Here is a 24,921-nt window from a genome sequence, read left to right on the forward strand (position 1 = left end):
TTTGTTACCTCCCCCACCTCTTGCACCTCTTAATCCTTTGAATTCACCCATGGAATTCAATTTAAAGAAATTATATTCCCTTGCTACAAACTTTCTTCAGGTAATTTACTTCTTCTTATTTGAGAATCTTGCATTAATTCCAAATATTTTTTTTCTCTCAAATACATTCGTATACTGTGAAATTTCAAAGAAACAATTCATATCTTCTTTTCCTAACATGATGTAAATATTAAGTCATCATTACTCAGACAAAATTCCTACTTTACTGACTTGCTTACCTGATGAAGTTCAGCGATTGAGTTGATTTGCATGAAAAAACATCTTGCTCAGTTCTAGTTTTCTTTTAAGGAAATATTTGAAATCTTCAGTAAAGAATAATAAACATCTTTTCTTAGGATATAATGTGCACAGTTTTGCAAGATTGGCAACATTGGAATATAGAACTTGAGTTTGGGGGTTAATTTATTCTATCCTTTTCTTTCATTGCTTTATCTCTCTATCCTCTCTAACTGCATATAAAGTCAGTATTTCTCATCCTCATTGAATAATCCTGCATGATTCAAATTAGTGTATTATTATATGTTAATTGCTTCTTCCTAAATGATTGTAATACTTGCTTCTGAACATTGAAGTTCTGGAAATTAGTGACTACATTTCCAAGTGATTTAAATATAGGAATCCTCTGTGATGACAATCTATATAGTCTATATATTTGTGTTTTTTCCTTTATTTGTAATACTTTGAGACATTTTTTCTTGCATGATTTCCTGGAATATGAGATTTAGATAGTGAATCTTTTAAAACATTTTTGGGGTAGTCTTTCTTCTTTAGTTACAGTGATTTGATATACAAAGATCTGAAGTATACTTCCTGTTGTGCTTTTTTTGTCTATATTTTGTGTTTCTTCTTGAACATTTGATTCTGATTTAAGATTTTTTTATATGTTTCAAATATCCGAGTCTCATGTCTTCTTTATGTTTCAGTACTCTTACGTCTCTCATAGATGCCAGATTTCCAGATATTCCTCATTGATTTTCTTAACCATAAAGCAAATTTTGACACTTAGCTCATTCTATCTTTGAGAATCTAGTTGTTTTGTAAGTGTTCTTTCTTCTCAAATGTTTCACCTTGCTTTCTTTTTTCTCATAGTATTTGTATATTGTTTTGGGTCCTCCTTGGAATGCATTGGATTTTTTCTTTTCTTTGCTCTCTCAGGTTTATTTATTTTGTTTTACTAAATTTTACCTGTGATGATGTTTCTGTTTTATCTTTATTTTATTAACTATAATTTTTAGAAGGTACTTTAGTGAGAACACAGTTGACTTTCTAGCCAAATGTAGATACATGTTGTCCAAGAGCATGACCAATTTAGAAGAAATGATATTGTGGATTCTTTTGGAACAAGATAATGGATGGTGATAATCAATATCAACATGTATATCAGAATTGGGGGAAGATGCATTCATCAAAAACTTATCATTTAAGGATTCATGAAATCACATCAGCTACAAAGCATTTAAAAATGAAGCTAGAATGACAGTGACTGTTGGGGGAGGAGAAAGCCATCAACATTTCTGTAATAAAATATTTTCTCAGTCAATGAGTGTAGAACCCCAACATGTGAATTCCTGCAACATAGGCCATAGCGTTATGTATGAAAAATGCCAAACATACGAAAGAAAATGATAAAGGGAAAAGCAGCTCACTTAGAATAATGTGCACCCGGCAGAGCAATGAGGTAGGAGAGAGCACCGGGATGGCATCTTTTCTTTGTAACAGTCATATGTGCATATGTGCACATTTTAAGGGCTTTGTTTCTCAATATCTACCACATATACATATGTACATTTGTGTTTACATGTGCACATGTATGTACATAGGATTAAGAAATGATGTCCTCTACTATTTATCAATATCTATATCTATACACACACACACACACATGGATGAATAGTTTATGTCTGTGTTGTTGTTCAGTCATGTCTGACTCTATGTGAGCCCCTTTTGAAGTTTTCTTGGCAAAGATACTGGAGACGGTTGCCATTTCCTTCTCCAGCTCATTTTACAAATGAAGAATTGAAGCAAACAGGCTTAAGTGATTTGCCCAGGGTCACATAACTAGTAAGTTTGTGAGGTCAGATTTGAACTCAGAAAGATGAGTCTTCCTGACTCTAGGGTGGACGTTCTATCTATTGTACCACCTAGCTGTCCCACATCTCCTTTCTTCATTCTCTTAATTCACAAGTGATTTGATAACTCATAGATCCGGTTCAACATGGCATATATCTTGGACAGACACTGCAAAATGTCATTGACCCCAGCCTGGCCTGAGTTGAATTTGGAGAAAAGAGAAGGCTCAAATACCTTTGGAAAATTAGTTAATTTAATGACCTTAGGTTTCTCCCTAATACAAAAGTCCCTCTTTTAAACAATAATATTTTTCTGGTGGTGATGTATGGCTGAGTAATAAAATGCCACTGTCTTAGAATACTTATAAGCTAGTGTTACTCAAAGGGCAAAGGTAAATAAATTGATGAGTGCATACAGGCCATGTCCCATGATTTATGGAAAATAGTCCCAGAAGACAAAGTATAATGTATGTGGTCAGAGAGATATGTAACAGCAAACAAAATGAAATAAGAAATGGACTGCTTTCTCAGAACAAAGATGAAGAATCACCATCAGAGAATCTGTTTGATTCTCAGGGAGCCATATGATGTCAAGAGATCTTAGAGAAGGCCACAGCATTTGGAAGCCCCTGCTCCTGTTCTTTAGGGTGGCTGTGGGTGGGCATCTAGTCCAATGGGAAGGCCTGTCTAAGAGGTCTAAACATAGCACCCTGGTCTGGTGGCTCTAATCTATGACTGGAACTAAATGAGCCTCTCATAGTTGTCTAACAGTTAATAATGGGAAGTTTACTCAGCCATAGCAGAGGAAGGAGATTCCACGTAGGAAAAGGATAGTCACTGAAGATATATTTGATTCCAACAGAAGCCTGAATGTGAGCTGAAGTTTCCAATGTACTTATTCATGCTGTTGGTCTGTGGCTCAAAACCTGGGGGAAGAGCCCCTTCCTCATGTAGCCTGCCTTTGTTCTTAGTTGACAATGAAGGAATGCATGGGCCAAGGTGTATTCTGCAAAGCCAATTGCTTCTCAAGGACCATTTCAATACATTGTAGTGGAAAACCTAGTCCGACTCCCCTGGGCCAGTCCCTATGGACAACACTCCTGCCACTTGTTGTGGCTGTTCTTTGACCTTTGTTGTAGCCCATCTGCTGAGACAGTTTTACTGGGCTGTGGCTACTGCGCATGCTATAGGTTCATGGAGCCACAGGTGAAAGCTGGGGGACAGGTAGACATCTAAGGTAGATGAGAGGCCCTAAGAGGGCCTTAGCAGCCCTCCCACCAAAGGGGCCCAATCTCCTTGAACACCTCATACAACCCTACTCCCACCAGTATACATGCATTGGGAACTGACTCCCATAGGGGATCCTGGATTCATCATACTGAAAGGTTCTTTTGCCTTACTTAGCATGCATATTATTGTTTGTCTTTCTCCTTTGGGGTCTTTACACAGAGGCTGGGTGACCACGTGGGGGATGAGTCCTACTGGAGAGCCTGTTTGTGTGTTTATTGGATTAAAGATTGCTGATATACCTGCTAACCAAGGTTGTACTGGCAAATGTTTCCAGGAGGAAAAGAAATGTACCCATGATGATTTTAAGTTGAATATGCAATATTAACATTTTCTCCATTGCTTTCTTAAGTCTATAAATCAATAAAACAATCAAGTCCCAATTGGTAGGATTTGCTGGTTTCTGAGGTGTCAATGCTCACACAGAAAATTTCACAAAATTTCACAAAATGACTTCAGCACGTCCCTCTTTCCATTATCTAATTCTGCAATACTATAAATACTAGCCACATTTCCTTCACGTCATATATATGAGGAGGTGATTTTTTTTAAAGCAATTGGGGTTAAGTGACTTGCTCAAGGTTACACGGCCAGTTATTTCTGGATGTGGTGCTGAGTATCTGAGCCCGGGATTCGATACAGGTCATTCCAGCACTGGAGCCAGTACTCTTATTCACTGAGCCACCTGGCCACCCCTAAGCAGTTGTGGTTAAGTAACTTGCTCAAAGTTACACGGCCAGGTGTTTCTGGGTGGGTGCTAAGTGTCTGAGCCCGGGATTCGATCTCCAGGTCATCCTGACACTGGAGCAGGTGCTCTTACTTGCTGTGCTACCTGGCCTCCCCAGAGAAGTTGATTTTTTGGGCCTAAATGAAGGATATTTCATTTCTTTCTATTCATTTAATCTTAATAATTCTGACTCATTACTTTAATCACCATTTTTGGTCCTTGACTCTTAGAGCATCAACTTTGCCTCTCAGATTCATGCCTCCTTCAGTTTTGATTAGTAGAACACCCATGGCTTTTTTTCAAATCCTTTATAGCAAAGATTACATAGCATAGGACCAGAGATAGCTCTTCAGGGCCCTTCTCTCTCAAAGAGCTCCCTCCAAGTTTATATCAAAAAACAAAGACTTTTGGGTGATGCTAGGGAACCACTTCCTAATACACTTAGATATACTGTCCTCTCACCCATCTCTTTCCATCTTTTTGTAAAGGACAGCATAAATGACTTTGTCCACCATTTCCCCTAAGTCTAGTAGTATGGCTTAGGAGAGTTTCTTTGGCTTGGAATCAGAAAGAACTTGGCTCACATCCTCTGCCTGACATTGTGTGACCATGCGCAGGTGTCTTAAGCTCCATGAACCTCAGTTTCTCAACTGGAAAAGGGGAAATAGTTTTGTTGGCTGTGGCACTCAAATGAGAGAATGATGGTGCAACTTTTGGCCAATGTTAAAGTACAGTCAATGAGAGATTTGATGACCATTGCTGTATCTACAGCATTCCCTATGAGTCTAGCCATCCCACTAGAAAATGAAATTACTTTCCTCTGGGTCACCTTGTTCTTGATGAGGCCTCGTGTCTCTTTGCCCCCTTTACTAGATGGGCAGTAGCAATTATCCAAGTGGTGTAATGGATAGAGCACAGAGCCTTGAGTCAGGAATACATAACATCACAACCAGCAACAGGCACTCACTAGCTCTGTGAATGTGGGAAGGTAACCTAACTTCTGTTTACTTCAGTTTCCTCATCTGTGAAATGGGGATAATTAAAGGTTCTTCCTCCCAGGGTTGTTATAAGGATGAAATGAGACAATATTTGGAAAGTATTTTGAAAAACTTAAAGCTCCATTAACTCTAGCTATTAGCTCCTATTGAGGCCAGCTGGAGGAGTTGGTGGGCAGCAGCTGCCCCATGGTAGCTGCCTTAGAGATAGAGACAACCTGGAAGCAGGTAAAGGGCCAGACCCAGTACTGACTCTTCCCTGAGGTCCTGCCTGCCTGCAGCAATCCAACAGGGCACTGTATCTTGCCATTATTCCAATGGCATATGCTTTCAAAGGACACATTTCATTTTTTTTTTAAAAGAAAGCTTTTCATCTGGGGCACATGAAACATGGACTCCAATTAATTGACAGGAGGCTGACATCTTCCAGGATGTGAGCAGTTGTGATTCTGGGGACTGGGTTAGGGGAGGAGGGAGAATCTATGTCTTTGTAAGCTGACATTTGGGGCACTCACTGCTCTGTCCTCCAATGCCAGGAGGTGCTGGAAACTCTGGTTTACTACATAAAATGTTTATTGCAAGAATTCCCTCAATGAACAATTATCTTATACCTCCTGTGTACTGAGCATTTCTTAAATGTCAAAGGAGAGAAGCTGAGAGAATGAGGAGTTCTACTTCTGGCCTCAGGTTGAAGGCACATCCTGTTTTAGGCTCACCTCTGTATCCTTCAGCACAGAGCCGGGCACATCCTAAGTACTTACTATGTGCTTTTCGCATTCATTCATTCATTCATTCAATCAGTCATCCTTCCATTAATTTTTTTTCTTTTTATTAATTTATTTTTAAATTTTCAACATTTACTTCCATGAGATTTTGAGTTCCAAATTTGTGTCATCTCTCCCCTCCCCCACCCTAAAATGGTATGCCTTATGATTGCCCCTTCCCCTGATCTACCCTCCCTTCTATCATCCCTTTGAATCCCCTAACCCTAACCCCTTTTTCTTATCCCCCTCCCTTCTATTTGCCTATAGGGGAAAATAGCTTTATGTACCTCATTGCCTGTACATCTCATTTCCCAGTTGCATGTAGAAACAATTTTTAACATTTTTTTTAAACTTTGAGTTCCACATTTTCTCCCATCCTTCCACCCCACCCACCCTCATTGAGAAGGCAAGCAATTCAATAGAGGTTATACATGTTTAATCATGCAAAACACTTCCATAAAAGTCATGTTGTAAAGGGCTAACAATATTTCCCTCCATCCTATCCCACCCCCCATTTATGCTGTTCTCTCCTTTTACCCTGTCCCTGCTCAAAGATGTTTCCTTCTGATTACCCCTTTCTCCCATTTTCTGTAACATGTGAGCTAGATAGAGTCATTCTTGACTGTGGTAACAAGGGAAGGCTCCCTGGAGAAGGCAGCATTTGAGTTAACTTTAAACCACTGGTAGGCACAGTCAGGGAAGGGGAATGGATCATTACAGGCTTTGCAGTGATAGGAGTAGGAAAAGCTGGGAAAGTATGGACCACATTCAAGACTCAGAGATAAGTCCAAGTGCCAGCAACTTCAAGTATGTACAGAGAACATGGCAAGGAAAAACCAGGATAGAATGTCAGGGTACCACCAATTGCCTCTATAGCTAAGACAACATAGTAAGGCCAATCTGCTCTACCCCATCCCCCAGAAGATGATGGGTATTGACTTCCCTAACGCTTAAAAATACTGAAACACTACTTTCAGCTAAAAGGTGTTCTAGTGGTATCACTGGAATTTTTTCTGTTTTTAATTAATTTTTTTTAAATTATCAAGCATTTATTATTTCTCCCTACCACTCTACCCTTAGAAAAGAAAAGAAGAGAGGACAGATTGAGAAGGAGAAGGGGAGAGCAAAGGAGAGGACAGGAGAGGAGAGAATGCACCAGGACAGACTCCTGGTGACAAACATCCATATCAAGCGAAACCAATCCCCATATTACCCATGTACAGAAATGTGTGTCTCTTCTGAATCTTGCATCCCTGACCTCTGTGTCAGGAGGGAGTTGCATTCATCATTGCTTCTCTGGAGGCATGGTTGATCACTGCCTTCATCAGAATTCTTGAGTTTTTTAAAACTATTCACAGTGAAACCTTTTTGAAATACTTATTGTCCTAATGCATAGCTGTCAATGTTGGGAATCATAGTCCCTTTGATTCCTCTCCTAGGTGGGAGGACATTCATGTAAACTTTAAAGCTTTTGCCCAATAAGATTCCAGGATTTTTTAATCCTTAGGAATACATGGAAGAAGCAAAAAAAGTACTGGGTGGAAAGTCCCCAGATGCATTCTCCCACTGGGGAAATGGTAAGTCATTGGGTTTGTCCACATATTGGCTCAAACTATGTCTGAATGTCTAATGCTGGTCAGCAGTGGCTTTTGCAAGCCCAGGTGAGAGGCTACTGAAACAGGGAATGGCTACAGCAGTCTGGGAGAGCTAACATGATCCCTGAGTAGGGCACTCGTGATGGTGCTTCCCTGGAAAGCCTAGGATGACAGTTGGAGGAAGAGATTAAAGGTGCCTGTTCACAGTCCTTGGAAATTCTCCCAAGAGCCAGGCAGGGCTGTTACTCTGGGACTCACACTTATTCACATTCTGTCTCCAGGACTATGAAACACCCTGCTGCCAAGCCAGAAGTAGAAAATTAAAAGGTGAGAAACTCTGCAAGCCCTTTGCCTCACGGTCATGTCAAGACACTATAGAAGCTTCTTGTCTTTCTTCCCTCATCTCTTCCTCTTTCCTATCGCCAAAAAGAAGAAAATAAGTCTATTGCATGTGTGTGTGTGTGTGTGTGTGTGTGTGTGTGTGCACGTGCACACACCTTTTTTTTGCCTTTTGGAGGGCAATTGGGGTTAAGTAACTTGCCCAAGGTTAGACAGCTAGTATTTTTGTGTGGGTGTTAAGTGTCTGGGGCTGGAACCAAACTCAGGTCCTCCTGACTCCGGGGCCAACGCTTTACTCACTGCGCCACCCAATGCACACAACTTCTAAAACACACTTGTGTCTAGAGGGGCAGTAGTCAAGTTCTCCCTACACAGATATCCATGAATGGTGCCAACCTCTCATTGGGACATCCCAGGCTGGAGTGCTTAGGAGCCACCTGGTCCCTACCATTCATCTGACAGAGGCAGGTCAGGCTAAGAAAAATCGGTAATTATTAGCAAAAGCAGGGCTTTAACTCAGCTCCTCTAATTCCCAAGCAAGTATTCCTTCTATGGCACATACCACACTGGTTCCTTCAGAGCCTCATTTAAGGATTTGTGAGTCCTTGCCCTGTGGTGCCTAATCAAGAGTGTGATCATCTCCACATGGAAAGGACATCTTATTTGAAAGGATGAGAAATGATTCAGCCCTATGGATTCATCCAGGTGAAAATTCCCTCCACTTAGACCTGTGAAAATCATCTGTGAGTGGTGCAGTGAATAGAGCAATGGCTTTGGAGTCAGGAGGACCTGAGTTCAAATCCAGCCTCAGACACTTGACACACAATAGCCACGTGACTTTACGCAAGTCACTTAACCCCAATTGCCCTCCAAAAAAATAGCTGAAATCATCTGTGAATGATGATTTTAGGTCCTGGGGACATTGAGAAATGATGAACCACTTTCTCTGGTTCACACAAGGAGCATGGCACAGAGGCAGGCTTTGAACTCAGGACTTCCAGTGTTTAGGACAACCGTCTAGACAATCCCCTTCCCAGGGGTAATTATGATGGAAAAAGTCACATCTTTATTTTCACTCACCACTAATTAAATTGAGCACGTGGTTCCCTTAAGATTGTTTGAAAATATGATTGTGAGAAGGTGTGCCTTGGCTACAGTCAACTTCTAAAAAAGTGTGCAGGCCATACACCAAGAGAATGAGGACCCTGTACCATAATGCCTTGCAGTAGTGGTTTTCTTCTTCTTTTAATCTTTTATTTTTAGGTTTCAACATTAATTTCCACAAGATTTTAAGTTTCAAATTTTCTCCCCATCTTTCCCCTACTCCCAACCCCCAAAATAGAGAGCCTACTGAATATGCTTCCCCCAATCTGTTCTCTCTTCTATCCTCCCCTACCCCTCCTCTGACTTTCTAATAGGACAAGATGGATTTCTATACTCCAGTGCCTGTATATCTTGTTTCCCAGGTTGCATGTAAAAATTATTTGTTAACATTTGTTTTTAAAACTTTGATTTCCAGATTTTTGCTCTTCTTCCCTCCTCACTCACCCCCACTGGGAAGAAAAGCAATTCAAAACAAGTTAGGCATGTATAGTTAGGCAAAAATGTTTCCATAGTAGGTATATTGTGAAAGACTAACTATATTTCCCTCCATCCTATCCTGCCTCCCACTAATTCCATTTTCTATTTTGACCCTGTCCCTTTACAAAAGTGTTTGTTTCTAAATACCCTCTACCGCAATCTGCCCTTCCTTCTATCACCCCGCCTTTTATCTCTTTCCCCCACTCTTTCCTTTAGGGTAAGATACCCAAATCAGTGTGTATGATATTCCCTCTTTTAAGCCTAATTCAATTAGAGTAAGGTTGACTCATTCCCTTTCACCTTCCTGTTCTTCATCTCCATTGTAACAGTTTTCTCTTGCCTCTTTTATATGAGATAATTTACCCTATTCTATCTCTCCCTTTCTCCTTCTCCCATTATATTCCTCTCTCACCTCTTAATTTTATTTTTTAGCTATCACTACCTATTCAACTTTTTAAGGCATTCTTCTCCTTATTGGCTTTTTGGCCCTCTTTTACCATTTGAGTTAGTTTGTTTTTCAAGGTGTTGTTTTCTTCAGTATTTTTTGGGGTCTCCTTCAACAGACTGTTGACTCATTTTTCATGATCTTCTTGCATCATTCTCATTTCTCTTCACAATTTTTCCTTATTTGATTTTCAAAATCGTTCTTGAGGGGGTGGAGCCAAGATGCTGGGGTAGAAGCACAAACTTGGCATGGGCGCCCTCTCCAATCATTTCCAAAACATGTAAAAAAAATGACTCTAAACAAACTTTAGAGCTACAGAACCCACAGAGTGACAGAGAGAAACAAATCTCCCACTGAAGGCAGCCCAGCAGGTTGGCAGGAAGGGACTATCACACTAAGCTGGGATCCAAGGGCAGTCCCACCTTAGCCACATGGTTCCAGACATCCCCGACAGCAGTCTTCAGAAGAGTGAATCACTAGCAGCTGTGGCAGCTTCCAGACTTCTCAATACATAAACACAAAAGACAAAGTAAAACATCAGTGTGGAACTCTGTTGGAAGAGGGAGAAGGAAGATTGCGGTCCAGCCCATAGCCCCGAGGAGAGAAATAGCAGAGGTGCAATGACTGTGCAGCTGCCTCAGTGGGGCTGCCTCAGGATTTACTGGCCTGCAGATGTAGAGAACCAAGCAACCATTCAGAGAGTAATTGCTTTTGTTTTAACTTACTTGGATCTAGATCACAGTCTTCGGTGGTGGTCCTGGGGTGTGTGGCCAGGGAGACAGAGCTTATGGGGGCTATAGAGAGGGCACCCTCCTAATAGCTCTGGCAGCTGCAAAAACCTCAGTAATTTAGGATAAAGCTTTTTCCATTCAGGAAGCAGAGGTCTACCATGGCAAAGAGCTCAAATGATAAATAATTGACTGGCAATATGGGCAAGCTGAGGAAGCACAAACAGACCATAGAATCCTTTTTTGGGGACAAAAAGCATCAAGACATGGAGTGGGAAGAAGACAGTGAAGTCAGAAGTCCTGCATCAAAAGCCTCCAAGAAAAAATATGGACTGGTTACAGGCCATGGAGGAGCTCAAGAAGGATTTTAAAAGTCAAGTAAGAGAAGTGGAGGAAAAATTGGGAAGAGAAATGAAAATGAGGCAAGAAAATAATAAAAAGTGAGTCAACAATGTGCTAAAGGAAACCCACAAAATACACTCTAAAAATAGACTAACTCAAATGACAAAAGAGGTTCAAAAAGCCATGAGGAGAGTGACTTAAAAAGTCAAATTTGCCAGATGGAAAAGTAATTTCAAAAACTGGCTGAAGAGAGTAACTCCTTCAAAATTAGAGTGGAACAATTGGAAGCAAATAACATTATTTTTTTAAGTAATTGGGGTTAAGTAACTTTCTCAAGGTTACATGGCCAGTTATTTTGTGTGGGTGATATGTATCTGAAGCCAGAACCAATCCTGGGTCTCCCAACACTGGGGCCAGCGCTCTTACTCACTGCACCACCTGGCTGCCCCAAGTAAATAACTTTATGAGTAATCAAGATACTATAAAACAAATCAAAGTAAATGAAAAAAAATAAAAGGCAATGTGAAATATCTCATTGAAAAAATCACTGACCTAGAAAATAGATCCAGGAGAGATAATATGAAAATTACTGGACTACCTGAAAGTCATGATCAAAAAAAGAGCCTAGACACCATGTTTCAAGAAATTCTCAACCAAAATTGCCCTGACATTCTAGAACCAGAAGGCAAAATAGAAATTGAAAGAATTGAGGGGTGGAGTCAAGATGACAGAGTAGAAGCACGACCTCCAAGTGGCTCCAGCTTCCACCTGTCCCAATCCATGTAAAAGGGGACTCTGAACAAACCTTGGAGCTGCAGAACGCACAAAATGACACAGAGAAGCTAATCTTCTGCTGAGCACAGCCCACAGGCTGGCAGGAATCAGCCAGCCCAGCACTCTGGGAGCTGAGCCCAGGCCCGCATGAGCCAGGAGGTTTAGCCCCAGGGCAGGTCTGACCAAACACTGGCCAGAAGTACTCTATATAAGCAGCAACTGTGGAGTGTGTTGGCTTTTGACCCTGGGGCGAGAAGTCACTAAGATGCCGGCACAGCCAGCCAGTGCCACGTGGCACCTTCAGCTCCTGGCCTGCAGAGTGTAGGGGGACTAAGCGACCAGACTAAGTGGTAATCACTCTTGCTTTAACCTGCTTGGATATTGATTGCAGTCTATGGTGGAGGTCCTGGGATGTGTTACCAGCTTGCCAGAGCGAGTGGAGACCTCAGAGAGGGCACCCATCTAATACCTATGGCAGCTGAGAAAACCCCAGCGTTTGGGAAGAAAGCTCCCCTGTCTGATGGCAGAATCCTACTGTGGCAAAAAGCCCAGGGGTCAAGTGACTGAAGGGCAACATAACCAGGCAAAGGAAACAAAGCAGACAGAAGATTCCAACATTAGACTCCTATTTGTGGGACAAAAAGGAGCAAAGCATGGAATAGGAGGAAAACAGTTAAGTCAGAACTCCTGCATCAAAAGCTTCAAAGTAAAATACAAGCTGGTTACAGGCCATAGAGGGCCTTAAGTAGCATGGAAGAGAAGTGGAGGAAAAATTGGGAAGAGAAATGAGAACGATACAAGAAAATTATGAAATGAGAGTCAACAGCCTGACTGAGGAAATTAACACCTTAAAAAATAGATTAATTCAAATGACAAAAGAGGTTCAAAAATGCAATGAGGAGAAGAATGCCTTAAAAAGGTGAATTTGCCAGAAGAAAATAGAATGTCAAAAGCTCAATGAGGATAATCATTGCTTCAGAATTAGATTGGAGCAAATGGAAGCTAATGACTTTATGAAAAATCAAGATTCTGTTAAACAGATCCAAACAAATGAAAGAATAGAAAGCAATGTGAAATATTTCATGGGAAAAATCACTGACTTAGAAAATCGATCCAGGAGAGGTAATTTAAAACTTATTGGACTACCTGAAAGCCATGACCAAAGTAAGAACCTAGAAATCATCCTCAAGGAAGTTCTCAAAGAAAACTGCCCTGATATTTTAGTACCAGAGGGCAAAATAGAGGTTGAAAGAATCCACCAATCACCTCCTAAAAAAATTCACAAATAGAAAACTCCTAGGAATATTATAGTCAGGTTCTGGAATTCCCAAATTAAGGAGAGTATATTACAAGCAGCCAGGAAGAAACAATTTCAATATTGGAAAAGACAATCAGGATAACCCAGTATCTGGCAGCTTCTACACTGAGGGATCAAAGGGCTTGGAATATGATATTCCAGAGGTCAAAGGAGCTGGGATTAATACCAAGAGTCACCTACCCAGTAAAACTGAGTATCATGTTTCAGGGGAAAATATGGTCATTCAGTGGAATAGAGAACTTCCAAGCATTCTTGATGAAAAAACCAGAGTTGAAAAGAAAATGTGACATTCAGATACAAGAAGCAAGAGAAGCATGAGAAAGTAAACAGGGAAAAGAAATAATAAGGAACTATTAACTTTCCTGCATGGAAAAACAATAATTGTAACTGATGAAACTTTTGTCAGTATGAAAATAGTTGATGGGAATATATATATGGGCATATGAATACAAATGTAAATGTGTGTATATATGTTTATATATATATATATATATATATATATATATATATGTTATACATAGAGGGCACAGGACCAATTTAACAGGAAGGGATGATACTTAAAAGGTAAAATTAAGAGGTAAGAGACGAATATAATGAGAGGCGATGAGGATAGACAGAATGGGGCAAACTATCTCATAAAGAAGAGGCAAGGGAAAATGGTTACAAAGGAGCGAAAGAATAGGAAGGCAAAAGGTCAACCTTATTCTCATTGAATTTGGCTTGGGGAGGGAATTAAATAAACTCTCAATAGTGTATCTCACCCTCCAGGAGAGTAAGGTAAGGGGCATCAGAGGGGGGGATGATGGAAGGGAGGGCATACTGGGGTGGTGGGAAGTTGGAAGAATCCACTTTTGAAAAGGTATGGGATCAAAATAGAGAATAGAACAAGTGGGAGGTGGTATAGGAGGGAGGGAAATATAGTCAGGCTTTTTCAATATATCTACTATGTTATTGTTTTGCATTAGCTACACATGCATAACCTATACTGAACTGCTTATCTTCCCAATAAGGGTGGGTGACAAGGGAAGACGAAATGAATCTTTATTTCAAAGTTTTAAAATCAAATGTTTAAATATATATATATATATATATATATATATATATATATATATATATATATATATATACCATTATTAATATTATTTTACATGTAATTGGGAAATAAGTTATACAGGCACTATGGTATTGTAGAACCGCCATGCCCTACTGGAAAAGTCGAAAGGGATATGGGACAAAATATGGGAGAGAGCAGATTGCAGGAATGGATATCCTGTGGGACTGCTATTTTGGGGCTGTGGGTAGGGGGAAAACGGGGAGAAAACTTGTAACTCAAAATCTGGCGGAAATGAATGATGTAAATCAGAAGTTAATAAAGCATTTGAAAAATGGGAAAAAAGATATTGAAAGAATTCATCAATTATCTCTTGAAAAAAAGATGCCAAAAGGAAAACTCCTAGGAATATTATAGCCAAATTCCTGGATTTCCAGGTCAAGGAGAAAATACTGCAAGCAGTCAGGAAGAAACAACTTGAGTATTGTAGAAACACAATTAGTATAACACAAGACCTTGCAGCTTCTACATTAGGGATTGAAGGGCTTGGAATATAATATTCCGGAAGTCAAAGGAACAGTAACTAAAATGAAGAATCACCTACCCAGCAAAACTGAGTATAGTGCTACAGGGGAAAATATGGGCATTCGATGAAATGGAGGATTTTCAAGCATTCTTGATGAAAAAAAAAAACAGAGCTGAACAGAAAATTTGACTTTCAAATATAAGAAGCAAGAGAAGCATGCGAAGGTAAACAGGAAAAAAAATCATAAGGAACTTATTAAAGTTGAAGTATTTACAGTCCTACATCGAAAAACTATAATTTTAACTCATAAGACTTTTCTCAGTATGAGGATAGTTGAATGGAATATGTGTGTCTGTACATACATATATATGTATGTATAGGGAGATGTTTGTGTATATAAATATATATGTGAGTGTGGGCATTTGTATGTTCATGTATACATAGATGGCACAGGATGAGTTTAATATGAATTGATATCTAAAAAATAAAATTAAGAGGTGGGAATAATATATTTGAAGGAGAATGGGAGAGATAGATTAGGGTAAATTATCTTATATAAAAGAGGCAAGAGAAAACTATTGCAATTGAGGGGAATAGCAGGAAGGTGAAAGGAATGGGACAACCTTATTCTCACTGAATTTGGCTTAAGGAGGGAATAACACACACTCATTTGGGTATCTTACCCTACAGGAAAATAGGGGGCTAGGGGATAAGAGGGGGGATGATAGAAGGGAGGGCAGATTGGGGGAGAGGGTAGTTAGAAGCAAACATTTTGAAAAATGATAGGGTCAAAGGAAAAAATAGAATAAGTGGGGGAACCATTGCATGGAGGGAAATATACTTAGTCTTTCATAATGTAACTACTATGGAAATGATTTGGGTAACTACACATGTACAACCTATATTGAATTGCTTATCTTCCCAGTGGGGGTGAGTGAGGAGGGAAGAAGGAAAAAAATCTGGAAATCAAAGTTTTAGAAACAAATGTTTAAAAAAATTGTTGTTTACATGCAACTGGGAAATAAGATATGCAGGCACTGGGGTATAGAAATCCATCTTTACTTACTCCAAAGTTAGGGAGATAATGGGGGAGGACATAAGAGAGAACATATTGGAGGAAGGCGTATTCAGTATGCTTCCTATTTTGGTGTTGGGAGGGGTAGGGAAAGATGGGGAGAAAAAAAATTGCAACTCAAAATCTTGTGGAATGAATCCTGAAAATTAAAAATAATTTTTTTTAAGAAAGAAAGAAGTATGTAAGTAAGTAAGTTAATAATGCTCCTCCATGGCCTGTAACCAATTCATATTTTTCTTGGAAGCTTTTTATGAAGCAGTTTTCATTTTATTGTCTTCTGGTTCTATGTTTTTATCCTTGTTGTCCCCCCAAAAAGGCTTATATGGTCTGATTGTGCTCCCTCTGTTTGCTCATCTTGCCAGCCAATTACTTGACTTTTGAGCTCTTTGCCATGGTAGAACTCTGCTTCCAGAGTGGAGAGAGCTGTGTCCCAAATTCCTGGGGTTTTCACAGTTGTCAGAGCTATGAGGAAGGCTACCTCTCTACAGCTACCATAAGCTCTGGCACATTCATCCCAGGACCACCATCCAACACTGTCACCCATATCCAAGCAGGTCAAAGCAAAAGTGATTACCCTCTGGTCACTAGGTGCCCCTATGATCTGCAGGCCATGAGCTCCAGAGGCAGCCATGGGGCAGTAACTGCAGCCACTGTGCGTCTGCCACCTCTCACCCTAAGGGCATGGGCTGATCCATGCTCTTCTGTCACCCAGTTCAAATAGAGTTCTCTACTGACCTTTTACTTTCTCTTTATCATTTATGGATTGAGAAGTCTGGAAACCTTGGATTTCTCTTTATCATTTATGGATTGAAAAGTCTGGAAATCACAGCTGCCAGTGATTCACTCTCTTGAAGTCTCCAGTTGTGATTTTCTAAGGAATTGCTCTCCTTAACTTGATGAGCAAAGGATAACAATGTACTTGGGTTGTTGGACATCTGGGTGCCCTAGCTTACTTTCTGCTTTCTTCCAGCCAGGGAACCATTGGAAATCACTTTCCCTTCCCAGGATCTAGTTCCTTCTCTAGGAAATAAAGCTTCCTTTCCTCACTGAATGCTAATATGGTCTGATGCTAAGAAGAAATGCCCAGACCAGCCTTTATTACTTGCCAGATCAGTGACCATGTATTTCATGAGCAGCAACACAAGGAGAATTAGATAGTCACACAATCCTTCCCTTCATAATGTAATTGTTCAGCTTCAGCAAACTTCTTAATAAAACATGGACCACTTTGAAAAAGTGACATCCTCCTTCATTTCCAAATGCAATGTGCATTTGGATCTCTTGCCAAGCCCTCAACCCTGGCCTCCATTTCTATTTCCCAAAGATAGATCTATAGTCTCATTTTGTACACTCAGTGAGCTGGATCATGCCCCAGCTTACATAAAGATACAACCATTTGCACTAATGGAGGCTTAGAGGAGTTGGCCTTTAGAGAAAACATCGATAACCTTGGAAATGAATGTGAAGGGTAGGTGACAAGTGATTATCTTCAGAAGTTGGCTTCCTACCACTGAGTTTCCAAAAGGAGGAGGTCATCTTGAAGTAATTAGAATGGAATCAGGAAAACAAAATGGACATGCTCATAATGTAGGGACTTGATAGACCTGCTGGGCATTGACCACATCACATGTCTTTTCTTCTTTGGGATCATAAGGATGAAGTGATGAAGGGAAGCATTGAAGGCAGCAGGAGAATATGACAATATAGTGATTCTCCCCACTCTAGGATCTGAATATAGGGAAGGCAGAAAACTCTGGAATGTGGTAATATAAAGGGAAATGTGTCAGACATACCTCCATTTCTTCTTGTCATCTTATGCAATACAAATTCATCACTGATAATTAGAATACATAATCATACATGCATTTCTCCCATTTGCAAGCTTATTGCCCTAAGTCTAGCAGGGGACTCTTTTTTTAGATCAAAGAAATGCTTTTAATACAATATAGTTGGATTTGAACAAGGTATTTCACAAAATATCACCTGATATCCTTCTGTCTAATTCAGTGTAATGAGTATTTATTGTCTACTGTTTATACAAGGCATTTGGTTTTTGTATCAGGGAAATAAGAGAGGTAGGAGAAGTGATCATGTATATCTCTATTTCCATAGGTTGACACACACTCACTAATATCTTTATATCCTGCTTCAATTAATGTCCCACTAGCCTATTTGTTATATATGCTTATATACATTTTCTTATTCTAATACAAAGAATTTCTTAACAAAAATTACAAAGACTATAGGACATAAAGATGATTGTAACATAAAAACATTCATTGATTGGTGCAGTAATTTCCCAGGAACTATTTGTTTACCTCAACAGTCCTCTACTAAGATATTCTTTTTTTATTTTTGTATTTTTCCAATTTATTTATTTTTAGTTTTCAACATTCATTTCCACAAGATTTTGAATTATATATTTTCTCCCCATATTTCCCCTAGCCCCCACCCCCAAAATAGTGAGCTTACTGAATACCCCTTCTCCCAATCTGTTCTCTCTTATATCTTCTAGGGGACTCTTGATAGTAAAGTTGTCTTGCTTTCATTTAGGAGTAAGAACTAAGTCTGTGATTCCATTAGTAGAAGAAACTGCCAGATGAAGAATCTTCTTCTACCCTCAGCTTATACCTTCTGTGTAACTTAGCATCCAAGAGAACTGCTACCATGTTTCCCCGATAATAAGACCTATCCCGAAAATAAGCCCTCCCCTTACTGTGTAAGATTCCTCTAAAATAAGCCCTCCCCTGAAAATAAGCCCTATTGAGATTGCTACTGTAGTGAAGGTGATCCCCTGCGCTACATGCTACATTACAGTACCCTCTGTATGCACCGTCCCTCCCCCCCGTGAAACGCACGCCGTGCTCCAAGCTGCATCCAATCAGAGCTGCAGCAGTGAGCATGTCATCCTGTTCTTCCCCAGTGATTTGCTTGCTGGTGCCATTGACAGCAGTGCCACGGAGGAGAGCTGAGGCAGGACAACATAAGCCCTCCCCTGAAAATAAGCCCTCTGGTGTTTTTCTTTCCAAAAAAATTTAATAAGACAGTGTCTTATTATCGGGGAAACACAGTATAGCATTGAAAGGTTATGTAATTTGCCCAGGATCACACTGCCAAAGTGTGTCAGAGGTGAGACTTGAACCCAGGCCTTCCTGGTTCCAGGGCTAGCTCTCAATCCCTTATACCATGAAACCAGGCAATAATGCAATGAGATCCACTAAGTATTTACATAATATTGACTTTGTGTCAGGCACACAATAGGCCCTAAGAACATAAAGAGAAAGAAAAATAGTCCTGCCCTCTCAGAGCTTATGCTATGATAAAATTGTGGGGTTTTTTCAAATAATATCTTGAATTTATAAAGTATTTTAGGGTTTGCAAAGCACTTTGATGATGATCTCTTTTCTTCCTCACAACCTTGGGGGATAGGTACTATCATTATCTGCATTTTACTGATGGGAAAACTAAGGCTGAGAGAGGTTACCTGAAAACCCAAGATCACCTAGCTAGTAAGTGTCTGAGTCTCTGTTTGAACTCAGGACTTGCTCACTCCACATCTAGCACTCTATGCACTGTCCCACCCAGCTGCCTTAAAGAATTTTAATGGATCTATGACCTCAGCCAACATGTATTATTATACTATAAAATAACATAAAACCATCTAAATAGAAATTTAATCTCCATGATACTGAAGTCCTTCAACATCAGGACTTCCTCCTCCCAGTTTTCTGACACAAATCATTTCCCAGCTGAATGAGATCATGAGTGACTGGCTCAGCCATGGGACTGCCACACACTCTTGACTAGCTAGTGATTCTTGTCTGCTCTGGCCAGGAGGGACACAGGTGAGGGCAGACATGTACACAGATGGGGGCCTATGTGAGGAATCTCCTCCCACTGTAATTTCCTTGAAGTCACTAAAATATCCTGGTCAGGATTTCAAAGCATCCATTGTTCCCCTGAATGACACAAAGACAGTTGCTTTGTCTGCCACAATAGCAGTTTTCTGGATATTTATTTTTAAGCCTTTTGCAGGTTTTGGAGTTAAGAGGGTCACTGCTGGACCTTCTTCTTTTCTGTTACACTCTCACTTGGAGACTTCACATACTCCCAGCCTAGATGTAAATGACTGCCAGAGGCAATAGATCCAGGCTTGGGCTCTCTCCACCCCAGGTCACTAATGGGCACTGGACATTTCCAATTCAAGGTCCTATTGACATCTCAAGCTCAACATGTTCAAAACCAATCTCATTTTCCCCCCAAACCCTCCGTTCATCTTAAATTCCCTATTACCATCAAATCATCTCAAGCTAGCAAACATGCACACATACGTGTGTATACATATACTTATAATTTTAACATTAATTTTTTAAAATTGAGTTTCAAATTCTTTCTCTCCCTCCTGACCCTCTACCCTTCTTTGAGAAGTCAGCCAATATATTAATTATCCATGTGAAGTCATATAGAACATATTTTCATATTATTCATGTTGAAAAATAAATCAAGCAACATAAAGTAAAAAATAATGCTTTAATCTATACTCAGTTTATCTGTTCTCTCTCTGGAGTTGGACAGAATTTTCATTATGAGTCTTTTGGAATTGTCTTGTCTTGATCAAAGTAACTATGTCTTTCACAATTGATCATTGTTACAATATTGTTGTTACTGTGTCACTGTGGACAATATTCTCCTGGTTCTACTCACTTCACTTTATTTTAGTTCATACAAATCTTCCTAGGGTTTTTTTTTAAATTATCCTGCTTCCCATTTCTTATAAGACATTAATATTATCACAATGAATACATTATTATCATCACATTAATACCATCACAATCACACACCACAACTTGGTCAGTCATTCCCCAATTGATGGGCATCCCCTTAATTTCTGGGGATTTTTTGCTACCACAAAAAGAGCTGCTATGAATTTTTTTGTATGTATAGGTTATTTTCTCTTTTCTTTGATCACTTTGGGATATAAATTTAGTAGTGGTATTACTGAGTCAGAGGATAATCATATTTTGATAACCCTCTGGTCATAGTTCCAAATTATTCTCTAGAATGGTTGGACCACTTCCCAAGTTCACAAAAGTCCTACAAATACTGATCAAGCACTTTCCATGTGTACATGGGAGAGAATAAAGTGTAAGGGGTTTGGAATAGGCTTTGAAAGGCAGACCCTTGGAACATCAAATAGATATAACCCCTATCCTGAAGCTGACAAAGTTATAGTTCTCTCTCCTCTTACCAATTCCACCCCACCCCTTACACAAGGCAAGACTTTTATTCCCCCAACAAGTAGAGAGTCTCATGCCAATGGACTTTGGGATAGGGGCTACTCAAGAATTCAATTTTTATTCTGGATGTACTAGGGAGCCCCTAGAATTAATTGAGGGGGGACAATTGTCAGCATCATGTTAAGATGTTTTCTTATGAAAACAGCTCTTGAAAAGCCTGGGCTCAGGGATTCTTGAGGTTGGAAACATGGACCGTGACTCTGATCAGCAGCCTGGAGTGTGACCATAAAAACTAGCTTTGACTGACTCTGGCAGAGTCATGTCATTAGAGCTCTGTAGGGGGGCCTGGACAAATGGTCCCGGTCTTGCTTACATAGTGGAAATAGTGTTCTAAAAATATCTAGCTGCATGCGTGTAAAGTAATGCTGGTTTCTCCAGGGCTCAAAGGAGAGCATTCTGCATCAAAGGTAACTACTGCAACCCTAGAACTGAGAACAAACTACACCAAACTGGGGGGAGTGAAAGTTGGAACACGAGTTTAGGGATAGTTTTCATGTGACTGTTCGTTTCCAGAGGTGGTTCTGTTTCCTAGTTTTGTGATGTCTCTCAGAAGCATCCTTGTTGAAGCCTGGCTCCTTTTCTCTGTGGCCAGCCCTGGAAGAAGTAGGGGCAGGTATGCTTCATCCACTGATGTACTTCCAAGTTATTCTCATCTTCCCATTCAATGGGATTCGGGCTCATTTCTTTCTGTGAATGCTCCCGGGGTGGGAGGAAGCAGGTCACTTCATGCTCTGAGGGTCTACCATTCCTTGACTGTTTCCCTGATGCTAGGGTTTTGGTCCATCTGTTTCCCACATTGGAGAGATCAGTCAGTGTTTATGAATCTTGAACAGAGACAGAACCTCATCACATACATAGCCCTCTTTTCCCCTCCTCCCTAAGTTACGTCATCCAGATGTCTTCAGCTACAATCTCTTTCTCCCCTGGTTCTCCTTGATGCAGTAAACCCTTCTATTTGCACAAATGGTCCTATCCCAGGCCTTCTGCTATAGTAGACTCCCCCCTGTGCCATGCCCACTCTTCCCCTTCTATTCTGTCTCTTGCAGGGTCTCCCCCATCCTCAACTCTGTTCTCACTCCTGCTGGTTTGCATCCCATATGTCTCTTCCTTTTCATGGCTAAACACCTTTCGACATATTAAGGCCCCTACTTCCTCTCCCCCCCCCACCAAAGTTTGCAGACTGGTTTTTAACCATATTTTCCATGAAAACTGCTGTCTCCAGAGCTCCCAGATCTCATGGGCATTTCTCAGTCTTCTCTGCAGCTGGTAATGCTGTCAGACACCACCTCCTCTCGGCACTCCCTTCTCTACAGGTCTGTGGGACACTGCTTTCTGCTGCTGGTCCCCCTGTCTTCCTACGGCTCAGTTTCTATACAATGGTTATCTTTTTAACCACTATATGTGATATAGAGTATTACATATTATTCAATAGTCATGATATATAAAATATGTTATTTTATAGAATACGATATTCTATAGCATACGCAGGGCATCTCTATCCTAAAAGTCTTTGTGCTATTTTCAGTTTTAATAACTTGAAATGGCATTAGGAATTTTGGGACATCTCACATAAGACAGAACAAAATGTTATATATTCATTACTATATTGTCTAAATTAGTTAAATATAAGGTGGTTTGGCCAAGAGGGCACTAGCATTGGGACCATTATAAAAAGGTTCATATGGAAAGGGATACTTGAGTTGTATGTGAAGGGAAGAGAAAGAGTCTATGAGGTAGGGGACAGCTAGGTGGCACAGTGAATAGAGCACTGGCCCTGGAGTCAGGAGGACCTGAGTTCCAATCTGGCCTCAGACACTTAACACAAAACTAGCCGTGTGACCTTGGGCAAGTCACTTAACCCTAACTGCCCTACCTTCCCCTCTCCAAAAAGCAAAAACAAAAAAAAAAGAGTCTATGAGGTCCAGGTAGAGAAGACTCAATCTTAAGTTATATGGGGACCTCCACCCCAAGTAACCTACAGTTGGACATGGAGAACCTGCCCTGTGTGAGGGAGATAGAGATGGGCAGAGAGTGCAAGAAGGGGGAGAAATGTTCATTGAAGCTGCAACAGGAAGGTGGTATCAGGTTGAGACAGGCTTTCTTTTTTTTATTTTTGGGGGGAGGTCAATTGGGGTTAAGTGACTTGTCCAAAGTCACACGGCTAGTAAGTTTGTCAAGTGTCTGAGGTCAGATTTGAACTCGGGTCCTCCTGACTCCAGGGCCGATGCTCTATTCACTGCACCACCTAGCCACCCTGAGAAGGGCTTTCAATCCAGTGAACAGACATGGCTATATGTGATCCCATATCCCAACTCCTTGGGAGTGGAGCAGCAGAGCATTCACAATGTTCTTTTGCTTATTCTTGTGGTCAGTGCAAGGAAAATAAAGGCTTGCCAAGAAGTTATTTCAGTTTGTTCCCTCTTACCGTTGAAGTACCATATAAATTATTTGAACATACAAGTCACTCCCCTCAGTCCTTACTCACTCCTTGGACACCCTGGTTAATCTGCTCAATCCCTCTCCATCCTCCCATTTCATCCATGTTTTCTTGCTGTGTACCTCATTCAGGACCTCCTCTTAAAATCATGGTTGTTGCAGGTGCAAACTGTCAATAATATTGTTGGCAATCCCACTTAAAATTCATCTAAAGCACCCAAGAAAATGCTTAAGTTTCTTGGGACTTTATTCTCTAACTTATCCTTGAAGCAACAGGGACCTTCCTTAAAAATGCCACCAATTTTCAAGTCCCAATATTAAGCATGCTAACTGAGCAACTTTTGCAATTAAATCTGGCACTCCTCAAGATTTCATTACTTCTAATCATAGCAAATTTATTTAAATTCCCAGGCAACTTTCCTAATAGGCTCAGAACTATTATATTGTGCTTAGTTAATTACTTTTTTAGCAAAAATGAGCCACTAGGGGCCTCCACAGTAGTTTAGTAAATGAATGCATCTGTTACCCAGACTTCCCAGTGTCTTGGCAACCCTGGTCAGGATACTAATTGGATACTTTCAAAGAACCGGGTCAGAGTCTGAAATCCCAACCATGATGTTTGCTCTTGAGGTAGGGCAATATGGAATCCCTATGGGTTTCTCCATGGACTCTCAAGGAGGACCTTAAGATCATTCTCCAACAGGAAGAGCAGAATCAATAGAAAGAATGGCTCAGTTCTCCTTCTGTTAGTTTGATTAGAAATATTTTTAAGGAATAAGTAGCAGTAGGGAAGGCAGAGAACCAAAAGACTTCAATTTAACTGATGTGTTTTTATTGGTTTGCCAGATACTCACTTACCTTTTGACCCGGACCTTTATCACAACCACAAAAGGGTCAATAGTAGCATTCTGCCCACTTTACTGATACTGAAACTGAGGCTTCATGTAAGAAGGGCTAAGGAATAGGCAATGAATGGCCATATGCAGAGACATAACTGAGGAGCTCAGGACCCTGGTGTTTTTCTAAAGGGTTAGATGACATTTACATAGAAATGTAAAAGAAAAGAGAGATAAAAATTATATATATATATATATATATATATATATATATATATATATACACATATATTCCTTTAGAAAGGAAAAGGAAGGAAGGAAGTAGGAGAGGAGACCAAGAGAAGAAGGAAAGAAGATGGATCATCAACCTGGTTGGCTGCCATCTTTGTATGTGTAATTTCTTTGTCATAATGTGTTTGAGAGTGTAGGTCAGATCAGACCCAAGGGAAATCACTTTGGGAGTTCATTTTGGATTTTGAAGAAATTTTTCCCTGAAATACACACACATACATACATGAATATGGGTATCATGTCTGAATTAGTGAAAAGTTTGAATTTTTTATTAAGAGAAATGATTTTGTTTCTTTACAATTTGGGTTGTAGAAGAGAAACAATTAAATCTTTCCCTCTCCTTCCTTCCTTCCTTCCTTCCTTCCTTCCTTCCTTCCTTCCTTCC

At 40.2% G+C, this 24,921-nt stretch overlaps 1 protein-coding gene across 1 annotated transcript in view; it reads left to right on the plus strand.

Moving 5' to 3' along the window:
• Positions 1 to 24,921, plus strand: part of SGCZ (sarcoglycan zeta) — a 382,372-nt gene that overhangs the window by 150,939 nt on the left and 206,512 nt on the right.

The sequence above is a fragment of the Petaurus breviceps genome, unplaced genomic scaffold, assembly GCF_028583685.1.
Source record: "Petaurus breviceps papuanus isolate PSGF00001 unplaced genomic scaffold, PetGlider_PUasm1.0 689, whole genome shotgun sequence".
Taxonomy (NCBI): Eukaryota; Metazoa; Chordata; class Mammalia; order Diprotodontia; family Petauridae; genus Petaurus; species Petaurus breviceps.